At 35.0% G+C, this 17,946-nt stretch overlaps 1 long non-coding RNA gene across 2 annotated transcripts; it reads left to right on the top strand.

Annotated features, from left to right (window-relative positions):
- Positions 1-24: 24 nt before the first annotated feature.
- Positions 25-10,436, top strand: LOC128219652 (uncharacterized). 2 transcript variants are annotated; one of them, XR_008258613.1, is made up of 4 exons: positions 25-114; positions 5,113-5,224; positions 5,523-5,646; positions 7,225-10,436. It is a non-coding gene; the product is annotated as an uncharacterized LOC128219652 (long non-coding RNA). The 2 variants fall into 2 exon arrangements; XR_008258614.1 differs by having other exon boundaries at positions 5,113-5,195.
- The last annotated feature ends 7,510 nt before the right edge of the window (positions 10,437-17,946 follow it).

The following is a 17,946-nucleotide window of genomic DNA, read 5'->3' on the forward strand; positions in this document are numbered from 1 at the left end:
TCGGTTGTGCCTGTATCGAAGAAAATGAAGACCAGTCCAAAACATTGCGTCATTTAGTATTTAGCACGCGCTAGAGTGATTCAAAACATCGAATTTGACCGACACTGAACAGAGGTAAATGGCTATTTTCTTTGAAAATATAACACTTTCTAGTTCAAAAGGTAATTGAATTTATGTAGATACGTAAACAATTGACAGTTTAACGAGTATATTTTATTGATATAGCGAAGTACTCATTAAAGCTGCACTCTCACATATACATGTATTTTGACAACTTTGTTATTTTTTATTTTTATCTTGGAGTTTGAATGAGCCAGTTTCTGTGTAAATATATGCAAATAAGTGATATAAGCCTGCTGACAAAAGATCAGATAGCAGATTTACATATTCCGTTAAAAAAATTGTTTTATGGCTAAAAGTGCTACTAACAATTGGAAGAAAAATGCATAAAACATCATTTTCTTAAAGCTGCACTCTCACAGATTGAACATTTTGGCAACTTTTTTATGTTTCGTCTTGGAATGTACTAATTTTGGCGAAAATCCATGGAAAGCAGTTATATAAGACTGCTGACAAATATAGATCGCAGATTTTTATATATACCAGTTCAAAAATTGATGTTTTGTTCATTTTTCTAAAACGTTTATTAACAGTTTTAGCCATAAAACATTAATTTTCAAACGGAAATATGAAAATCTATGTTTGGTTTTTCGTAAGCAATCCTATATCATTGGTTTGCAGATATTTATACAAAAATTTGCTCTTTCCAAGACAAAAAATAAAAAAGTTGTAATAAATGGTATATCTGTGAGAGTGAAGCTTTAACTTAAATATATATGCAATCCAATGTTTTTTTAAGCAGTCTTGTGTCACTGTTTTTCTAGCACTTATGCATTAATGGCTTGTATAAAGACAAAAAATAAAACAGTTGTCAAAACATTTAATCTGTTAAAAGTGCAATGTTTATTTAAATATACTTGATGCTTGCCTCAATCATTGCCGCTGACAGATCATCAGATGACAGCACCAACATCCAACAATGCAGCGATATTTTTAAAGTCTCTTTCACATCATTCTGTATCCTAATATTTTAATTTATTTAAGATAGTTGCTTATCAAGATGTTGAATGCATATTTTACAGCCTTTTAGGCTTTAGAGTGTATTCAATGTCATTTTCAGACAGAAATATCTTGATCAAAGCTAGGAACAAGCTCACAACTGGCATTAGTGAGTCATGCCTGTCAAAACTAATTTTGGGGTACATGCATGTGTCTTTTAAAGTAGAACAGTAGACATCAACTTTACAATGTACATGAATACATTGCATTCATACTTTAGTTATTTATGTATTCATGTACATTGTAAAGTTATTGTAGATGTAGATCGTGTCGATGTGAACCAGCCGTTCAGTTAGCTCAGTTGGTTACAGAGCCATGATAGTGTTCCAGCAGTTGTTGTTGGTTCAAGCTCCACACTGGGGCACTTCTCCTCTCAGGTTTACTTAAATGGTGGCAGCGGTACATGGCAGGAGTGCCTCCGTCAGCTTTAAACTACTGTCGAAACTCGATGGCTCGATATTCTAGGGACCAGCCAAAATACTTCGAGCCTCGAGAATATCGAGCCAAGCGGGATTGCTTACAGAATGTTATTTTTTTATTATTCGTTAGAAAAAGTCTTGTTTACCTCGTTTGTTATTGGCTATGCTATCTCCGCAAGAGAAGAGTATTAATTGGACATAGTTACACGTCGTAAAGTTCGTAACATCACTTATTCGATACTTAGAAAGTATTATTTGATTGTTTTTATTAATTATAAAAATTATGCGAAAACAACAAACAAGTAATTTTAAACAGTGGGTAACAAAAACATAGCTTATTAGTTATATCAGGATGCATTGAAATTTCGATTAGCGCCGTGTGCTAAATGAAGCCAACAAAACAAATCAAGGTGTGAGGTTCTTACCTGAACCCCCGAAAATGACATCGACCCAAGCAAACAAAATTGTGAAATTCTTACTTGGAACCGCGAAAATGACTTCGAGCGTGGAGAAATATCGACCCTGAGACAATATATCGAGCCATCCGATCAAATTTTATATGAACAAAGAGTTAAACAAAATCAGTTCTTTTAATCTGGTTCAAGCCAACGAGGATATCGAGCCATGAGATATCAAGCCAACGAGTTTCGCCTGTAATATATATATATATATAAAGGGTTAATGGAGAGGAGTGGAGTGTATTGTGTGTCACTGTCAGTGTGTAAGAACCAGCCGCTCCGATGTGGAAATACTTGTACCATAAGTCATGGTTTTTAGCTCCACTGGCCGAAGGCCATGGAGCTTATGTCGTCACAGATTGTCCGTCGTGAGTGCGTGCGTGCGTGCGTGCGTAAACTTTTACTTTAAACGACATCTCCTCTGAAACTGATAAGCGGATTTTGACAAAACTTCACAGGAATGTTCGTTTGGTGGTCCTTTACTTAAATTGCTCAAATGGTTCCGGTCCATTGCACAATATGGCCGCCAGAGCTAAAAATAGCAAAATCTTTAAACGACATCTCCTATGAAACGGTTCGGCAGATTTTGATGAAACTTGACAGTAATGTTCCTTGGGTGGTCCTTTATTAAAATTGCTCAAATGGTTCTGGTCCATTGCACAATATGGCCGCCACAGCTAAAAATAGCAAAATCTTTAAACGACATCTCCTCTGAAACGGATTGGCAGATTTTGATGAAACTTGACAGAATTGTTCCTTGGGTGGTCCTTAACCAAAATTGCTCAAATGGTTCCGGTCCGCTGCACAACATGGCTGCCAGGGCAAAAAAATAGAAAAACCTTTAAAGAACATCTTCTCAGAAACCGATGATCAGATTTTGATGAAACTTAACAGAAATGTTCCTTGGATGGTCCTTTATCAAATTTGCTTCAATGGTTTCGGTCCACTGCACAAGATGGCCCCCAGAGGTAAAAATAGAAAAACCTTTAAACGACTTCTCCTCAGAAACCGATGATCGTATTGCAATGAAACTTGACAGAAATGTTACTTGGGTAGTCCTTAACCAAAATAGCCCAAACAGTTCTGGTCTGCTGCACACCATGGGCACCAGAGCTAAGAATAGAAAAAAACGTTAAACTACATCTTCTCAGAAACCGATTATCAGATTTTGATGAAACTTTACATAAATGTTCATCGGGATGCCCTTTAACCAAAATTGCCCAAATGGTTCCGGTCCGCTGCACAACATGGCTGCGAGAGTCAAAAATAGAAAAACCTTTAAGGACTTCTCGTCCGCAGTCTTCACGAAAAACATTTTAACCTACTAGCCAGTTGGACTAGCATAATGGCATATTTTACTAGTCCAAATGACAATCTAGTAGTCCGACTATTTTGCCACATTATAAAACTGTATGCTTGAGGTAAATACCTATTTCAATTGAGCAGCTTGCAGTTTGAGTAAACATTTCTTTATTATGATGCTCATGCAGTGATAGGGAGTGACATCCTTCTGTTGGGAATAGTGCTCCTTGTTTTTCAGAACCTATGGGTACCATGTAAAAACAAAAGGCATCTTGCTTGAATAGACTGTAATAATATCAACATGGTTAAAAAAGAAATGCCATGCTTTAATAGCTTTGATTACATTTTACTACTGAATTACCTCCCTTTAATAGAAAAAAAATAATGTCTTAATTTTTCACGTATAGCATCTTTAAATAATTTTTAAACAATAATAATTTATGAGTAAACATATAAGCATAAAGTTCTCACAAAAAGATCAATTTAAAAACCTTACATTTATACATAGGAAAGTATATATAGACTGAACATTCGTTTAAGTGACATTCTGAAAGTTTATGAAACATCTATTTTTAGTAACTTAAATGGCCGAAAAGTGTAAGTGAAACACCAAGTCGATTCTATCTCGTCAGTTCTTGTTCAGGTTAGATATTTGCTTCATAATCTATTCAGATTAAATGTTAACCGATGATCAGATTTTGATGAAACTTGACAGAAATGTTCCTTGGGTGGTCATTAACCAAAATTTGTTAAATGGTTCCAGTCCACTGCACACCATGGCTGCCAGAGCTAAAAAATAAAAAACTTTATACGACTGGTCGTCGAAACCGATGACCTTTTTTTGATAAAACTTGACAGAAATGTTTGTTTGGTGCTCCTTTACTCAAATTGCCCAAATCATTTCGGTCCACTGCACAACATGGCAGCCAGAGCTATTAAAGTAAAAAATTTTTTTAAATAACTTCTCCTCAAAAATTGATGATTGTATTTCTATGAAACTTGACGAAAATGTTCGTTAGGTGGTCTTTGCTTGAACCTTTTGGCCAGTGGAGCACAGGCACTGATGTGCCTCTTGTTAAGTTTATTGTTTAAAGTTCCATTTTCTAGTTGTTTTGACCTTATTAAAGGTGCACTCTCACAGATTGAACGTTTTGACAATTTTTTTGTCTTGGAATGAGGCAATTTTTGCGAAAATCCATGGAAACCAGTTATTTAAGACAGCTGACAAAAAATTAGATAGCAGATTTTTATATTTAAGTTTAAAAAGTAATGTTTTAGGCATTTTTCTTAAACCATTAGTAACGGTTTAAGCCATAAAACATTAATTTTCGAACGGAAATATGGAAATCTACGATCTGATTTTTTGGCAGCAATCATATATCATTGGTTTGCAGATATTTATGCAAAAATTTGCTCTTTCCAAGACAAAAAATAAAAAAGTTGTAAAAATGGTATATCTGTGAGAGTGCAGCTTTAAATTTTATGATTTAATGACAACTGCCTTGAAATAGATACCTGATTTAAGCATTATGCCAATGTTTATAAATTTCTATTATATTTTACTGTGAAATAATGTAAATATATACATATAATTGTTTGTGTTAGTTTAAATTTGCTTGATTTATCATTAACCTTATTATATATTATTTCATTTTTTTGTATTAACCCAATATTATGTCATATAATATATCTATGGGTATATAATACCAAGGTAAACACATGTATACAAATCACTTATTATTATGTATAGATAGTTTTTATTTCCATATAACTTATTTGCCTACATACATTTTGGAAAATGTGGTCCATTACAGATAAAACCCAGATGTATACATGGCCTGGATTTCCATATTATGCTGCCCAGAATAAAAGACGATGCAGTCCAGATAAGAACATTGTATGGCTCAATAATCTTTACCAAACTTGGTAAAAAAAAACTTTGTCATATTATGAGAAATCCCTGTTTTTTTGTTAATTATGTTCATTCACAGTATATGCAATTCACCAAGCAACACAAGACTTAATGCCCACTTGACACATTTCTAGTATATTTGGCTTGTACATAAACATCACTTTTTCATAAGAGAATAAATCTCATGTAGGACATTTAGATTGCTCTAGAAATAATTGCCAAGATGTTTTGCATTTGAATCATGTTTAAAGCATACCCAACATTATTTGCATTTATTGTGTTCATGATTGTGTTGTATTCTTCCTTTTTAAGATGCATCAGATGAAGTCTTTGACTATCTAGAAAGGGATTTTGTAAGCTAGTACTGGACATGAAGACAGTCACTTGGAAATGATGATTGTGCAACAGCGGTTAAACATATGCAATACATCATATGGTAATTTCTTTTCACCTCAATGAATATTTAAGTGACCTACCCACAAATAAAGTGATTCTCTAATAGTTCCAATTTCCACTTTGATTTTGTAATCTGGTATTCTTCATTACTACTACCCGTAACTGGTATCTAAAAATAACATTATAATATTCATCAATAATATCATAAGACCATGTGAATATTCAGTAATTTATATATGTAATCAATTTGTTTTTGTGTATGTGGTGTTTATATGTTGGAGTTTGTAGTTCATTGTCAGTGATTTTTTTATTGTGAAAAACTCCATTTTCCCCAAAATTAAAAAAAATTACATTACATTCCGGATTCAAATAGCAATGAATTTCTTGAAATATAAACAAAATCTTGACAAGTCTTACTCTTTCACAGCATAAGGTATGCATAAAAAAGTTAAAATATGTATATTTGCCATTATATAAGCAATTTTGGCCTGATTTTGTATTTTCCCAAAGTTGACTTTTTACCGAATTTGCGAGGTACATTGTACAGGCAGTAAAAAGAATTCATAAAAAAATCACTGATTGTTGTTAAGTGTTTTTTTTATGAATGTTGTTCAAGTTTCGTCCTTGGGGTCAAAGTTGTCCCAACCAGAGTTCCCCTGTTACTGATAGACTTCTAGAACAAAAATTGATACACATTCAAATCAGGCAATGACTTCTGCAGTAATGTATGAATTCCGTAGAAACTGATGTCTAAACTAAAAGGTATTTAGTTTCAAAGATTATGAAACAAGTTGTTACAACAATATAATAATCACCTTTTGGCAGGATGTTAAGCAAGGTTTTGCCTTGTTGAGGAAATCGTAGACCTTGTAGTACCCTTAAGGAACCCACTTGTCTGACTTAGTGACTACAATCCAAACTCACAATGTCTTCCTTAACAACCACTTTATAAGCAACCAAGGATATCCTTATCAAATACTTCATTTACAGCAGCCAATGACTTCCATAAAAAATGATGACTTCCTAAACAATCCTTGGCTTCATTATCAACCAATGATTGCCTTAGCAACTACCTTCATCCATAGCAACAAATGAATTCCCATTCAACCAATGACTTCCTTAGCATCCAATTCCTTCCAACGCATCCATTAACTACCTTTATAGGCACCAATGCCTTATTTAGCAACCACTTTTTTCCTGAGCAACAGCCAACATCCATAGCAACCAATTACTTCCTTAGTAATCATTGACTTCCATAGCAACTTTCAGGTTCATTACCGTAACATCCATTGACCAACCAGCTTACCATACTTCTCATTTCTGTTAACAAAGAGCAGCCTTCTTTGAGAAGTCCTTATCAACCATCAAATAACACAGCAATTACAAACCTGCTAAGCAAATAGCAACACCTTTCATAACCAGTTGTTACCTGACTGACTTGTTCATGGTCATTTTAATCAGGTGATCAATTAAGGGCCATGCTGGCCCTTTTGTTTTGAATGTACATTTCCTTAGCTTATTCATTTAATTCAGCAAATGTATAAACATAGTGTACAATTCTGGATACTTTCAAGTTTTGTCATTATTACATATTATCAATGTTTTAATTTTCAAACAGGTGACCAGACAGGGAGGAAACTAGGGAAATGGTTATCCACCAACAGCCCAAGTGCTTGGTTGATAAGAGGAGCCACAGCATTAAACATTACTGCACAAAGTGGTGTGCTTTGCTAACACTTATGATTGTGATTTGATAAAAAAGCAATGAATGAACGCTCATTATTCATAACTATTACTAAAACATTGATGTCAAAAGTTGTCAATTTTCAACATATATAGTATTTGAGATCCTGATCTATAGTTGTGTGCAATGGATTATCAAAGAAAAACAAAGGAGTGGGCAACAAAATGAATAGCATAATGCACCAGTCAATTGTAACCACATCCCGCCCCCAGGTCCGGGGACTTTTGACTTTTGGTCCAGCCTACCCCAGGTTAAATTCCCTGAACTGATCCTGAACTAAAATCCCTGCCAAATTCCCCCATATCCAACATACCATAGGTAAGACAAAACCACCGCATTCACATCCAGTATACCCCCGGACGGGGGTGGTGGTGGTCACAATTGACATGTGCATTACCCACTACCCATTTACACCAGTAATTCATAATTATATTTGATAGACATGCCTCTTGTCAAAGGTTTTGAAGGGTATGAACGTCAGAACTACCTGCCTATGGCCTTTCAAGATTTTATAACATTGTTAAACTAAAGAAATTATTATTAAGTTTATACTAGATCTTTGTTAAGAGTGACCCCTTTGATAATTCTGGAGAAAAACTATTAGGATTAGGTTCTGTATTTGTCCATAATTTGTCATATGACATGTAAGCAGGTGTTCATTCCTTCAAAGAATTGTGAATCTTATATAATTATGTATTTGACATTTTATGAATTTTATCGCACTTTAACCTAGAGGCAGTTCAAATAAAACTGCTATAATTGAACCAATACTGAATAAGGGCAAGAATTCCAAACAAGACAGTATACATCTAGTATCATGTTTGTCTGATAATTTTGAAATCATAGTGATTAAATCTAAAAGGATGTTAAAGCTGCACTGTCACTGATTAAGAGTTTTCACATTTGCTTTGAAAAAAATAATTAAAATAGTCTGACTTTTGCATGAATGCCTTCAATCCAGTTATATAAGATAACTCTCAATGAAACAGAATTCAATTGTCTGAAAAACTGCCAAAATTTTCATTTTTTCTCAAGCATTACTAACCATTAAACATGTTTTAAATGGTAATAGGAAAAACTGTGATTTTGTATGCAGTCTCATATAACTGTTATCAGACATGTGCACAAAAGTTTTTCATTCCAAGTTAAAAATAATAAAAATTCATATATCTGTGAGAGTGCAGCATTAACAATGAAAACAATTATTAAAAATGGTATTTCCAACTGTGTTTAATAATGCAACAACAATTTACCTTCTACTAGCACATTGAATTACAAGTTCTGCTTTTTCAGAGAAAACGGGCATATGGGAAGTACCATCACTTCCAGCGATATTTTTGTTGTAGCTTTTTTTTATAAGAGACATTGGCAAAAACTGTTCATAGATTGTGTTTTAAGGTGTATGTTTTATAGACAGTACTCCAATTCTCTTTAATATATAATATGTTTGTTTCATTTAAGGCTTTTGTGTGTTTTAGGGCTGTTTCAGACCATTCCTGATATCGTATTTTCATATAAACCCGGCAATCATAATTGCATCCCTCTTTGCAAAAGAACAATAAACATTCACGGAAATTAAACAGTAACGGAATTTTTCGAATTTTTCTCAACATAAGAAGAGACTTTTGTATTTTGGCCCAGCTAATGTTATTATATTGTTCACTAACATAAGCTTACAAGCAAATTAACAGGCAGAATAGATAAAGAAAAGATGAGCATGTAGTCTTGTTTTGCATACAGAAGTAAGGGGCTTAGCTAGCCCTTTATATGTGGATTCATAATTGCTAGGTGGGTCTCGGGGCATGCCCCCTCAGAATATTTTGAAAAACATGGTGCATTCTGGGCGTTCTGAGGTGCTTTATTTTGTACTGGAAAATAAAAATGACATTTAAAGGATCATGTAGTCAAGTACGCATACTGCAACTTTGGCTGATTTTTTTATGTTTTTATCAGAATCATGTGGATTCATCCGCATACTAGTGTTATATGCAGCTTCACGCCTGGTATCTCAGACAGACATTTTTAGGCTTATGTAGATGTTTGCACGGCAAGGCTTGACAAACCAAAGCGCCTGTCTCATTATATTGGTTTCAAAGTGCTTTTGCATGTTGTTTGCAATTGTGCATTTTGCGCGACTGGTAAATATCAGCAATATAAAAACTTAAAATTCATTGATGCCTAGGTGACCAAATTTCAAAAATTTTCATTTCATTTGTCAAACATTGTGCCCCAAAAGCACATTTCACATAAGTATGTAGTTTCTTTACTTAAGGTCTATTATACTGTAATATAAAATATATTTAAAAACAGTAATTCTGGTAATTTTATTGCAAAATTTGACAAAGTAATTGGCAAAATGCAGAAATTTTCATTTTTTTTCTAACAAATTTACCTAAAAATCATATTTTACAAAATACATAGTTTGTATATTTCAAGTATCTTATAATGTTATATAATATCTGTTTTAAAAAGTTATTTTGGTAATTTTATTGCAAAATTTGGCAGAGTTGATGCTAAGTCCAGAAATTCTCATTTTCATTTAACTTTTAAAACATTTTGCCCAAAAATTATATTTTGTACAATGTGATTGTATTATACTTATAGTATATTAAATGTGGTGTCTGATAAAACACAAAACCAACAAAAAAAAATCTAAGCATTTTTCTCCCATTTTTCATTTTCACTGGACAAAGAATAAATAGAGGTGATGAGGTGTTGAAACTCTGCTTCAACACCTCTCTATTCAAATAGAGAATAGTGCACGTCACCACCATGTATATAGACTATAACAGGGGTTCATATCTACAGATAGAGAATAGTCCACGCTACCACAATGTATATAGACTATAACAGAGGAGTTGAAGTAAAGTTTCAAAATTTACATTGCATAGAGAACAGAGGTGTTGAAGCACTGCTTCAACACCTCTGAGAATGAATAGAGTATAGCGCACGCTACCACAATGTATATAGACTATAACAGAGGAGTTGAAGTAAATCTTCATAATCTCTGGCTGTATACATTGCATAGAGAACAGGGGTGTTGAAGCACTGCTTCAACACCTCTGAGAATGAATATAGTGCACGCTTCCACAATGTATATAGACTATAACAGAGGAGTTGAAGTAAATCTTCATAATCTCTGGCTGTATACATTGTATAGAGAACAGGGGTGTTGAAGCACCGCTTCAACACCTCTTGACAATGAATAGAGTATAGTGCACACTTCCACAATGTATATAGACTATAACAGAGGAGTTGAAGTAAATCTTCAAAATCTCTGGCTGTATACATTGTATAGAGAACAGGGGTGTTGAAGCACTGCTTCAACACCTCTTGACAATGAATAGAGTATAGTGCACGCGTCCACAATGTATATAGACTATAACAGATCTAGAGGAGTTGAAGTAAATCTTCAAAATCTCTGGCTGTATACATTGTATAGAGAACAGGGGTGTTGAAGCACTGCTTCAACACCTCTTGACAATGAATAGAGTATAGTGCACGCTTCCACAATGTATATAGACTATAACAGAGGAGTTGAAGTAAATCTTCAAAATCTCTGGCTGTATACATTGCATAGAGAACAGGGGTGTTGAAGCACTCAACACCTCTGAAAATGAATAGAGTATATAATGGTATAGAATATAACGCCAATGTACGTACTGTCACGGTATATCGTGCATATCCATATAGTGTATACATAGGTCTATGCACTGCGTTGACATCTAAGATCTCAATCTCAACTTGGTCTAAGCATTCTAGATTTAATATTTTTTTCTAGATTCAAATAATTCACTGTTTAAGACATTTAGAACATACAAGTCACATTATAATGACTAAAACGGTTTGTTCGTTTTGCTCGCTCCACCTCTCTTAATTACTAAAATAAGGTGTGACCTCATATGTTTCAACTAATACATAACCGATATCATGATTATGACGTTTTCTCGACTTCCTGTATGACCTTGATACCGCATAGTTCTAAACGAGGCGTGATAATATTCACCATAAAAGTCCTATCGTAGTATTCATTTTAGTATGTAAATAAGACAGGGAAGGGCATAAAATAAATATCAAGGTTGTTCAATATACAACTTTATTGTTGACAACTCGTTGTTACCAAAACTATTCGATACATTATTGGAGCCACGCAGATTGAAATAACAAATGCATATTATCTTTATACTAAATCGAGTTATAACTGACATACAATGAAATTTGAAAATTCTGCTAAATGGCTTTGCTTCTAAAATACAAAAAAAATCCTTTACAATTATAATGTATTTATATAATACCGGTAAATTTCTTTAAACACTCAACATAAAAAAAACGCTGTTACGGAGTTAATTGTCTATAAACAACTATAACCTGAGTATATTAACGTTTTATTCTCTACTGATATGTAAAACATGAGAAACAAATAAAACTAGGACTAGATCGATTCAGCGGCAAATAACTTTTCATTTCAGAAAGCAACTATGGATAAAATGACCGTTTGGTGTCAAACATAAGTGGCAAGGACCTCGCACTGGTGGCGGCCAATTTGTCATGAAAAGAGCATACATCAGGGGCACGGGCGACATGTGATTTGTTCAAAAGAGCCAAGGTTCAAGTGGTATTCAATATACAACTTAAGCCAACCTTTGGGTCATACAACATTGACTTCAATCACTGAATATGTCCGTTTTCATATCACGTAATCCGATTAGCTACACCGTTCTTATATTCAGGTAATTAGGACCAGTATTGAGTACGAGAGTGATTCGATCCTCACAATAAGCATAAAAGAGAGCAAACTGCTTCCTGGTCGGAATCTCCAGGAACTCTATGAAACTAGCTTATTCTCGTGAAATACACACAATGGTGGAATACAGTTTAAAAATACAAAAAAACAAATAACTCCAAATACACCCTAGCCTGTAAAACTTTCCAGAAACACTTTCCTGCAAACAACAAAACCAGCGGATACAAAACAAACGAAGGGACGGAGGGCTCCAACATGTTTACCTGCTTAATAAAACGAATTGAATGGCGCACAGGGTGGGTGGAGACATGTAAGTTTAACGTGCGCAAGCGTTTAACAGCCACACAGGAACCCCGTTTAATATCCCCCAAGAAAGACTATAACATACTTTAGTTGCGAGCGGCGACCCCTGGATTTACAGTCAAGCGCCATTTCACGAGACAAGGTATACGCCACTAATGGTGCACATAATCACCATCACCTAATAAAGATACCAACTGCACACGAAACACGGACCTTATTGCCTCAAAATCCATAACTGAATAGCCAAAATCATAAGATCATAAGGTACGTATTATTTAAATCGATAATAACATGTTTACATAGAGCTCGGGACATCACAGCTACAATGCCAACATAATATTCAAAACAACAACAGCATCCTCCAATGATAATTAAAAATCAAAAGAACAAAACCAAAGCACAACAACTGATAGAGACACAGATAGAAGTACGTGAGGAGAGTGGGTGTGGGGTTTTGATGTTTTTGCGGCCATCTGGTCGACGCGTGTTTGGACGCTCACGTTTTCGAATTAATCTTTCTGAGAAATTATTGTCAGTATTGCGAAAGTGATTATGAGTCTCTATTTAATCAGCCGAATACGAAGTTGATTCAGTCTTGAAACACTTAGGAAAGGAATAGAGAAGGAAGGTTTGATAAATATTTGTTTCAGTGTAGATTGACGATGTATTGCACCGTGTACCGCCAAAAGACGTAGCTACAATATTTACATTGCGATCAAACATGCTTTTCTTATTTTTATAACATGCCTTAGAAGATTTTTAAAGGACAATGCGTCACCTTAGTGCAAGAACTCAATATCTGCTTCTATTTCTATATGCAGTTATTGAGTTATTGCACTAAGGTGACGAATTAGCTGTGGTTTTTGGGAAAATTGCGCCAATATGTATGCGAACATTACCTTAAGTCGAAAATGACGTCGTTGTACTTGTTACATGGCTCTGTGCGCGCTGACGTTTGATTTTGAAGTGCGAGCGGGCTTAAATTTCTGATTGATGTTTTTTTTACTGATTGACAAAGAGAAACACCATTTGTGTTTTTCACTAACGACTCTTTAAACGACTAGAAAGCAAAAAATAAATATTTTTACAATCAAGTGTTTACAGTTGATATTTAAGCCATCATCATAGTAGAAAGTCTTTTGACAATCGTTTTTTGCATTCGATGACTTCTTGTTTTTATTTTAAAATGCCTTGTTTGATTGGTAACTTGTAAAAAGTTACGTTGAACCTGCATCAGTTTATGACACTAACAATAAACTTGAAAGGAAAGTTTGTTATAAGATTTAGCGTTTACGTTTCGGGTTTAAAGCGTTGAACAATGGCGATGATGAAAACACGTAAGTACGATGATGAAAACACGACAGTAAGATGATGAAAACACGACAGTACAATGATGAAAACACGACAGTACGATGATGAAAACACGACAGTACGATGATGAAAACACGACAGTAAAATGATGAAAACACGACAGTACGATGATGAAAACACGATGATGAAAACACGACAGTATGATAATGAAAACACGAGAGTGCGATGATGAAAGCACGACATGATAAAAACACGACAGTGCGATGATGAAAACACGACAGTACGATGATGAAAACACGGCAGTACGATGATGCAAACAAGAGAGTGCGATGATAAAAACACGACAGTACGATGATGAAATACGACAGTACAATGATGAAACCACGAGAGTGCGATGATGCAAACAAGAAAGTGCGATGATGAAAACACGACAGTACGATGATGAAAACATGACAGTGCGATGATGAAAACACGACAGTATGATGATGAAAACACGAGGGTGCGATGATGAAAACACGACAGTGCGATGATGAAAACACGAGCGTGCGATGATAAAAACACGACAGTGCGATGATGAAAACACGACAGTACGGTGATGAAAACACGACAGTACGATGATGAAAACACGACAGTGCGATGATGAAAACACGACATGATAAAAACACGACAGTGCGATGATGAAAACACGACAGTACGATGATGAAAACACGGCAGTACGATGATGCAAACAAGAGAGTGCGATGATAAAAACACGACAGTACGATGATGAAAACACGAATATACGATGAAAAAACAAGACAACACGATATTACAATGGTGAACACGCGACAGTACGATGGTGAAAACACGATAATTTATCGCATTATCATCATCGTCCCGTCGTATTATTGCGTTTTCGTTACCTTATTGTCGCGTTTTCATCATCGTACTGTCGCGTTTTCACTTTCGTAGTTTCGTGATTTCGCGTTTTCATCATCGTACTTTCGAGTATCGCGTTTCAGATCAACACGTTCACAGGCGATGGCCCTAACGGCATTCCGTAGTCGGCAGTATACCACATTCTCGTCCTAAATGTGAACGTAACTTGTTGATCTGATTGACTTGTAAAAAGATACTTAGACTGTTATTTTAGAAATTCAACGGTGCCTTACATAACCAGCTATTTTTCAAAGTGTTTAAAGATCCAACAAACTGTTCAATTTATATTTTTTAAATGTAAAGTTTTGTTAAATTGTGATAAAGCACATTTGTTTTGTAAACTTATTTGGTATAATCTTAACGAGATAAATACAAATAAAAGCAATAAGCAGTTGTATGAACTATTCGGTCTTTAAACGGTATCATTGATATTGTGATAATTTGTAGTAAAATAGGTGATTTAATTGCAGTTAACCGCAAATTCATCAATCAATCTAACTGCATGATATAGATGAATGTCGCATGGTTTATGGTATGTAAATACACGTTACATATAAGGCATTCAAGCGAAATCGCTTCTATAATATTTATGAAATGCAAATTAGTGCAACATTTCTTCTATTGTACATTTTTTTGCATAGTCAATGCTAAAGTTTAAAGAAATTTGCACAATAAAGTGACACAATTCAACACATTTTGACTCAGGTTTAAATTCATATGGACTATCCAACTCGAGTTCATGAATGAAGTATTTCCAACAGATATTTTTATTCAGTATTTTTGTAAAATATACAGAAACAAGCTCAATAGCCAAAAGTTAAAACATAAACCCCGTTTAATGGCACAAAGTTAACGCCAATGGCATAGAACACACAAAAAACACAAACAAGAAACATGGAACAACAGCACAAAACTCAACAAACAACACATAAAAAGCGTATAAACTATATACAAATCTAGGCATGTTTATCAAGGATTGTAAGGTACCACCTTGCAACGGTCGGTAAAATGTAAATTTACTGGGGGGTTTAAACCAGGCCCCAATATCACGAAATGCTTAAGTCAAATCTCAAACTCAAAATGATATGTATTGCATTGCTCGACAAAAACACAGTTGCGGCAACTCTCCGATGAACGAACAAACGCAGTGTGGTGTTATCTCTCTAATCTAATCTATATCATAACAGGCATACCATCTTAATAATATCTGTCATGTGTTCCCGTTCCGGATAGAAAAATCCGACCCGAGGGCACCTGCGTTGCCAGGTAACGAGGCTTGCCGAGTTACCGGCTACGCAGGGTGCCCGTGGGTCGGATTTTTCTATCCGGAACGGACACACATGATAGATATTTTTTCTAGTGTACATTAAATTACATTGTTTGTGAAGAACATACATAAAATAAGCGCATTTTTGTACATATCACCAAAAAGCGCGTGAGATGATGTTTACTGACGTCATGACGCGCAGTAATTTGTATTCACTGCATACGTCAATAAGTTCCTTCGACATCACGTCTTTTAAGGGTTATTTTGTTTTGTTTTTTAAAGTCTATTTTCGTAAAGTTAATGTTAATGGAACCTTTCTATTTAAATCTCATAATTATGATAACATTAAGTGTATTATAAAAGAAATTGAAATTATATTACGTCACAGCGCGTGACTCTTCTGGCATGGGGGGATGCCAGATGAAGTTTTCCAGCACGACTGAATTCAACGGAAATGCCTATCCGGTGTGCTAGAAAGTATTATTCTGTATGCATGTGACTGTTGCAACTTCTGGCTTACGATCTGATTAATTCGTTTTCTCGTAAAAAGGGGGGGGGGGAACTCGACGTGGAATTCAAAGTGACACATCGTTGAATGTGTTTAAACACCACAAGTTTATACTACTTACATATAAAAACGATTTGATAAACAATTGACTTTCCTTTCCTTTTATCGATAAGTTAATTTGCGGATATTCCTGTTGTTAACGTTTTTAGCATTCGCGCATTTGTTTTACCAACCTTTATATCTGTTCTATTCAGAAACTGATCCAACACAATGCTTTTTAAGTACACCCTGGTATTGCTTGTCTGCATAACCCTGATAGACACATCCGATGCATGGTTATTCCGCAGAAGAAATAAGCAGAAGCTTGTGTATTGGGACGGGGATAAGAAATACAAGATGGTAGTAGTAGACGGCGCAGGGAGTGCTGCGAAACCGACGAAGGAACTAGGTTGTAAGGTAATGGCAAGAATACAAGAGACCCTGAATCACACTACACAATATGCAAGCATTAATTAGAGACTCCCCATTTATATTGTTTTAAAATAAACTGATATCCACAAATACATGTACACCATATCTCATATAACCCAATTATATGCTAGACAAGACTTATAATTGGATATGAATATCTTTCAGGATATCGTGGGTTGCGGAGGGATACGGGATGCACCTAGCGGTATAGGAAAGCTGGTGGAACTGACGGAAACAAGCAGCGGAATGGCTGACGAGCCGAAGAAGGACCTAGGTTGTAAGGTAAAGGCAAGAATACAGGATACTTAAGTCACTACACAAATTGGAAGCATTTGTTGGAGACTTTCCATTTCTATTGTTTTAATATAAAACTGATATCCATGCTGTTGTCAGGATTTTCTTCGTAATACTCAAGATCTTACAGATAGTTTAAACATTTGCAAATATTGGATGAACGATAACTTCTTATCAAATTGTTCACTACATTGAACGTTTGATATTTTTTCTTTCCACAAGTATGCCGCAATCTCTCCATACAGCCCGAACAATCGTTTTTAAACACTCGGAACATATTGAACGCTGCACAAATACATGTACACCATATCTCATCGAACCCTATTATATGCTAGACAAGACTTAAAATTGGATATGAATATCTTTCAGGATATCGTGGGTTGCGGAAAGATAGCGAATGTACCTGGCGGCAATGGAAAGTTGGTGGAACTGCTGCCGCAGGCGGGCGGAAGTGCCGGCATGAGAGATGCAATAGCAGCTGCTGGAGCTACTTAAAGTAACTTAAACCTCGATTAAAATGATAATTGTTATGCATTTTAATCATCAATGAGCAGATTGTATTTTGTTAAAGCTAACAACGTTGTTAAGTGGTGTACTTTCAAATCTTTACTGCTTTGTAAGCTTTAATGATACAATTGTGATCGGCCGAATTTCAAACATAATTTAAGTTAATTGCTCAAATGTGTACTTGTTTCATTATATTGGCTCATTATCAAATAGTTTAACAACAGTGTTGTTGACCATATTGTTAACTTCAACAACGTTCTGAACAATCGGCTA

This window comes from Mya arenaria, chromosome 15 (genome assembly GCF_026914265.1).
Source record: "Mya arenaria isolate MELC-2E11 chromosome 15, ASM2691426v1".
NCBI lineage: Eukaryota > Metazoa > Mollusca > Bivalvia > Myida > Myidae > Mya > Mya arenaria.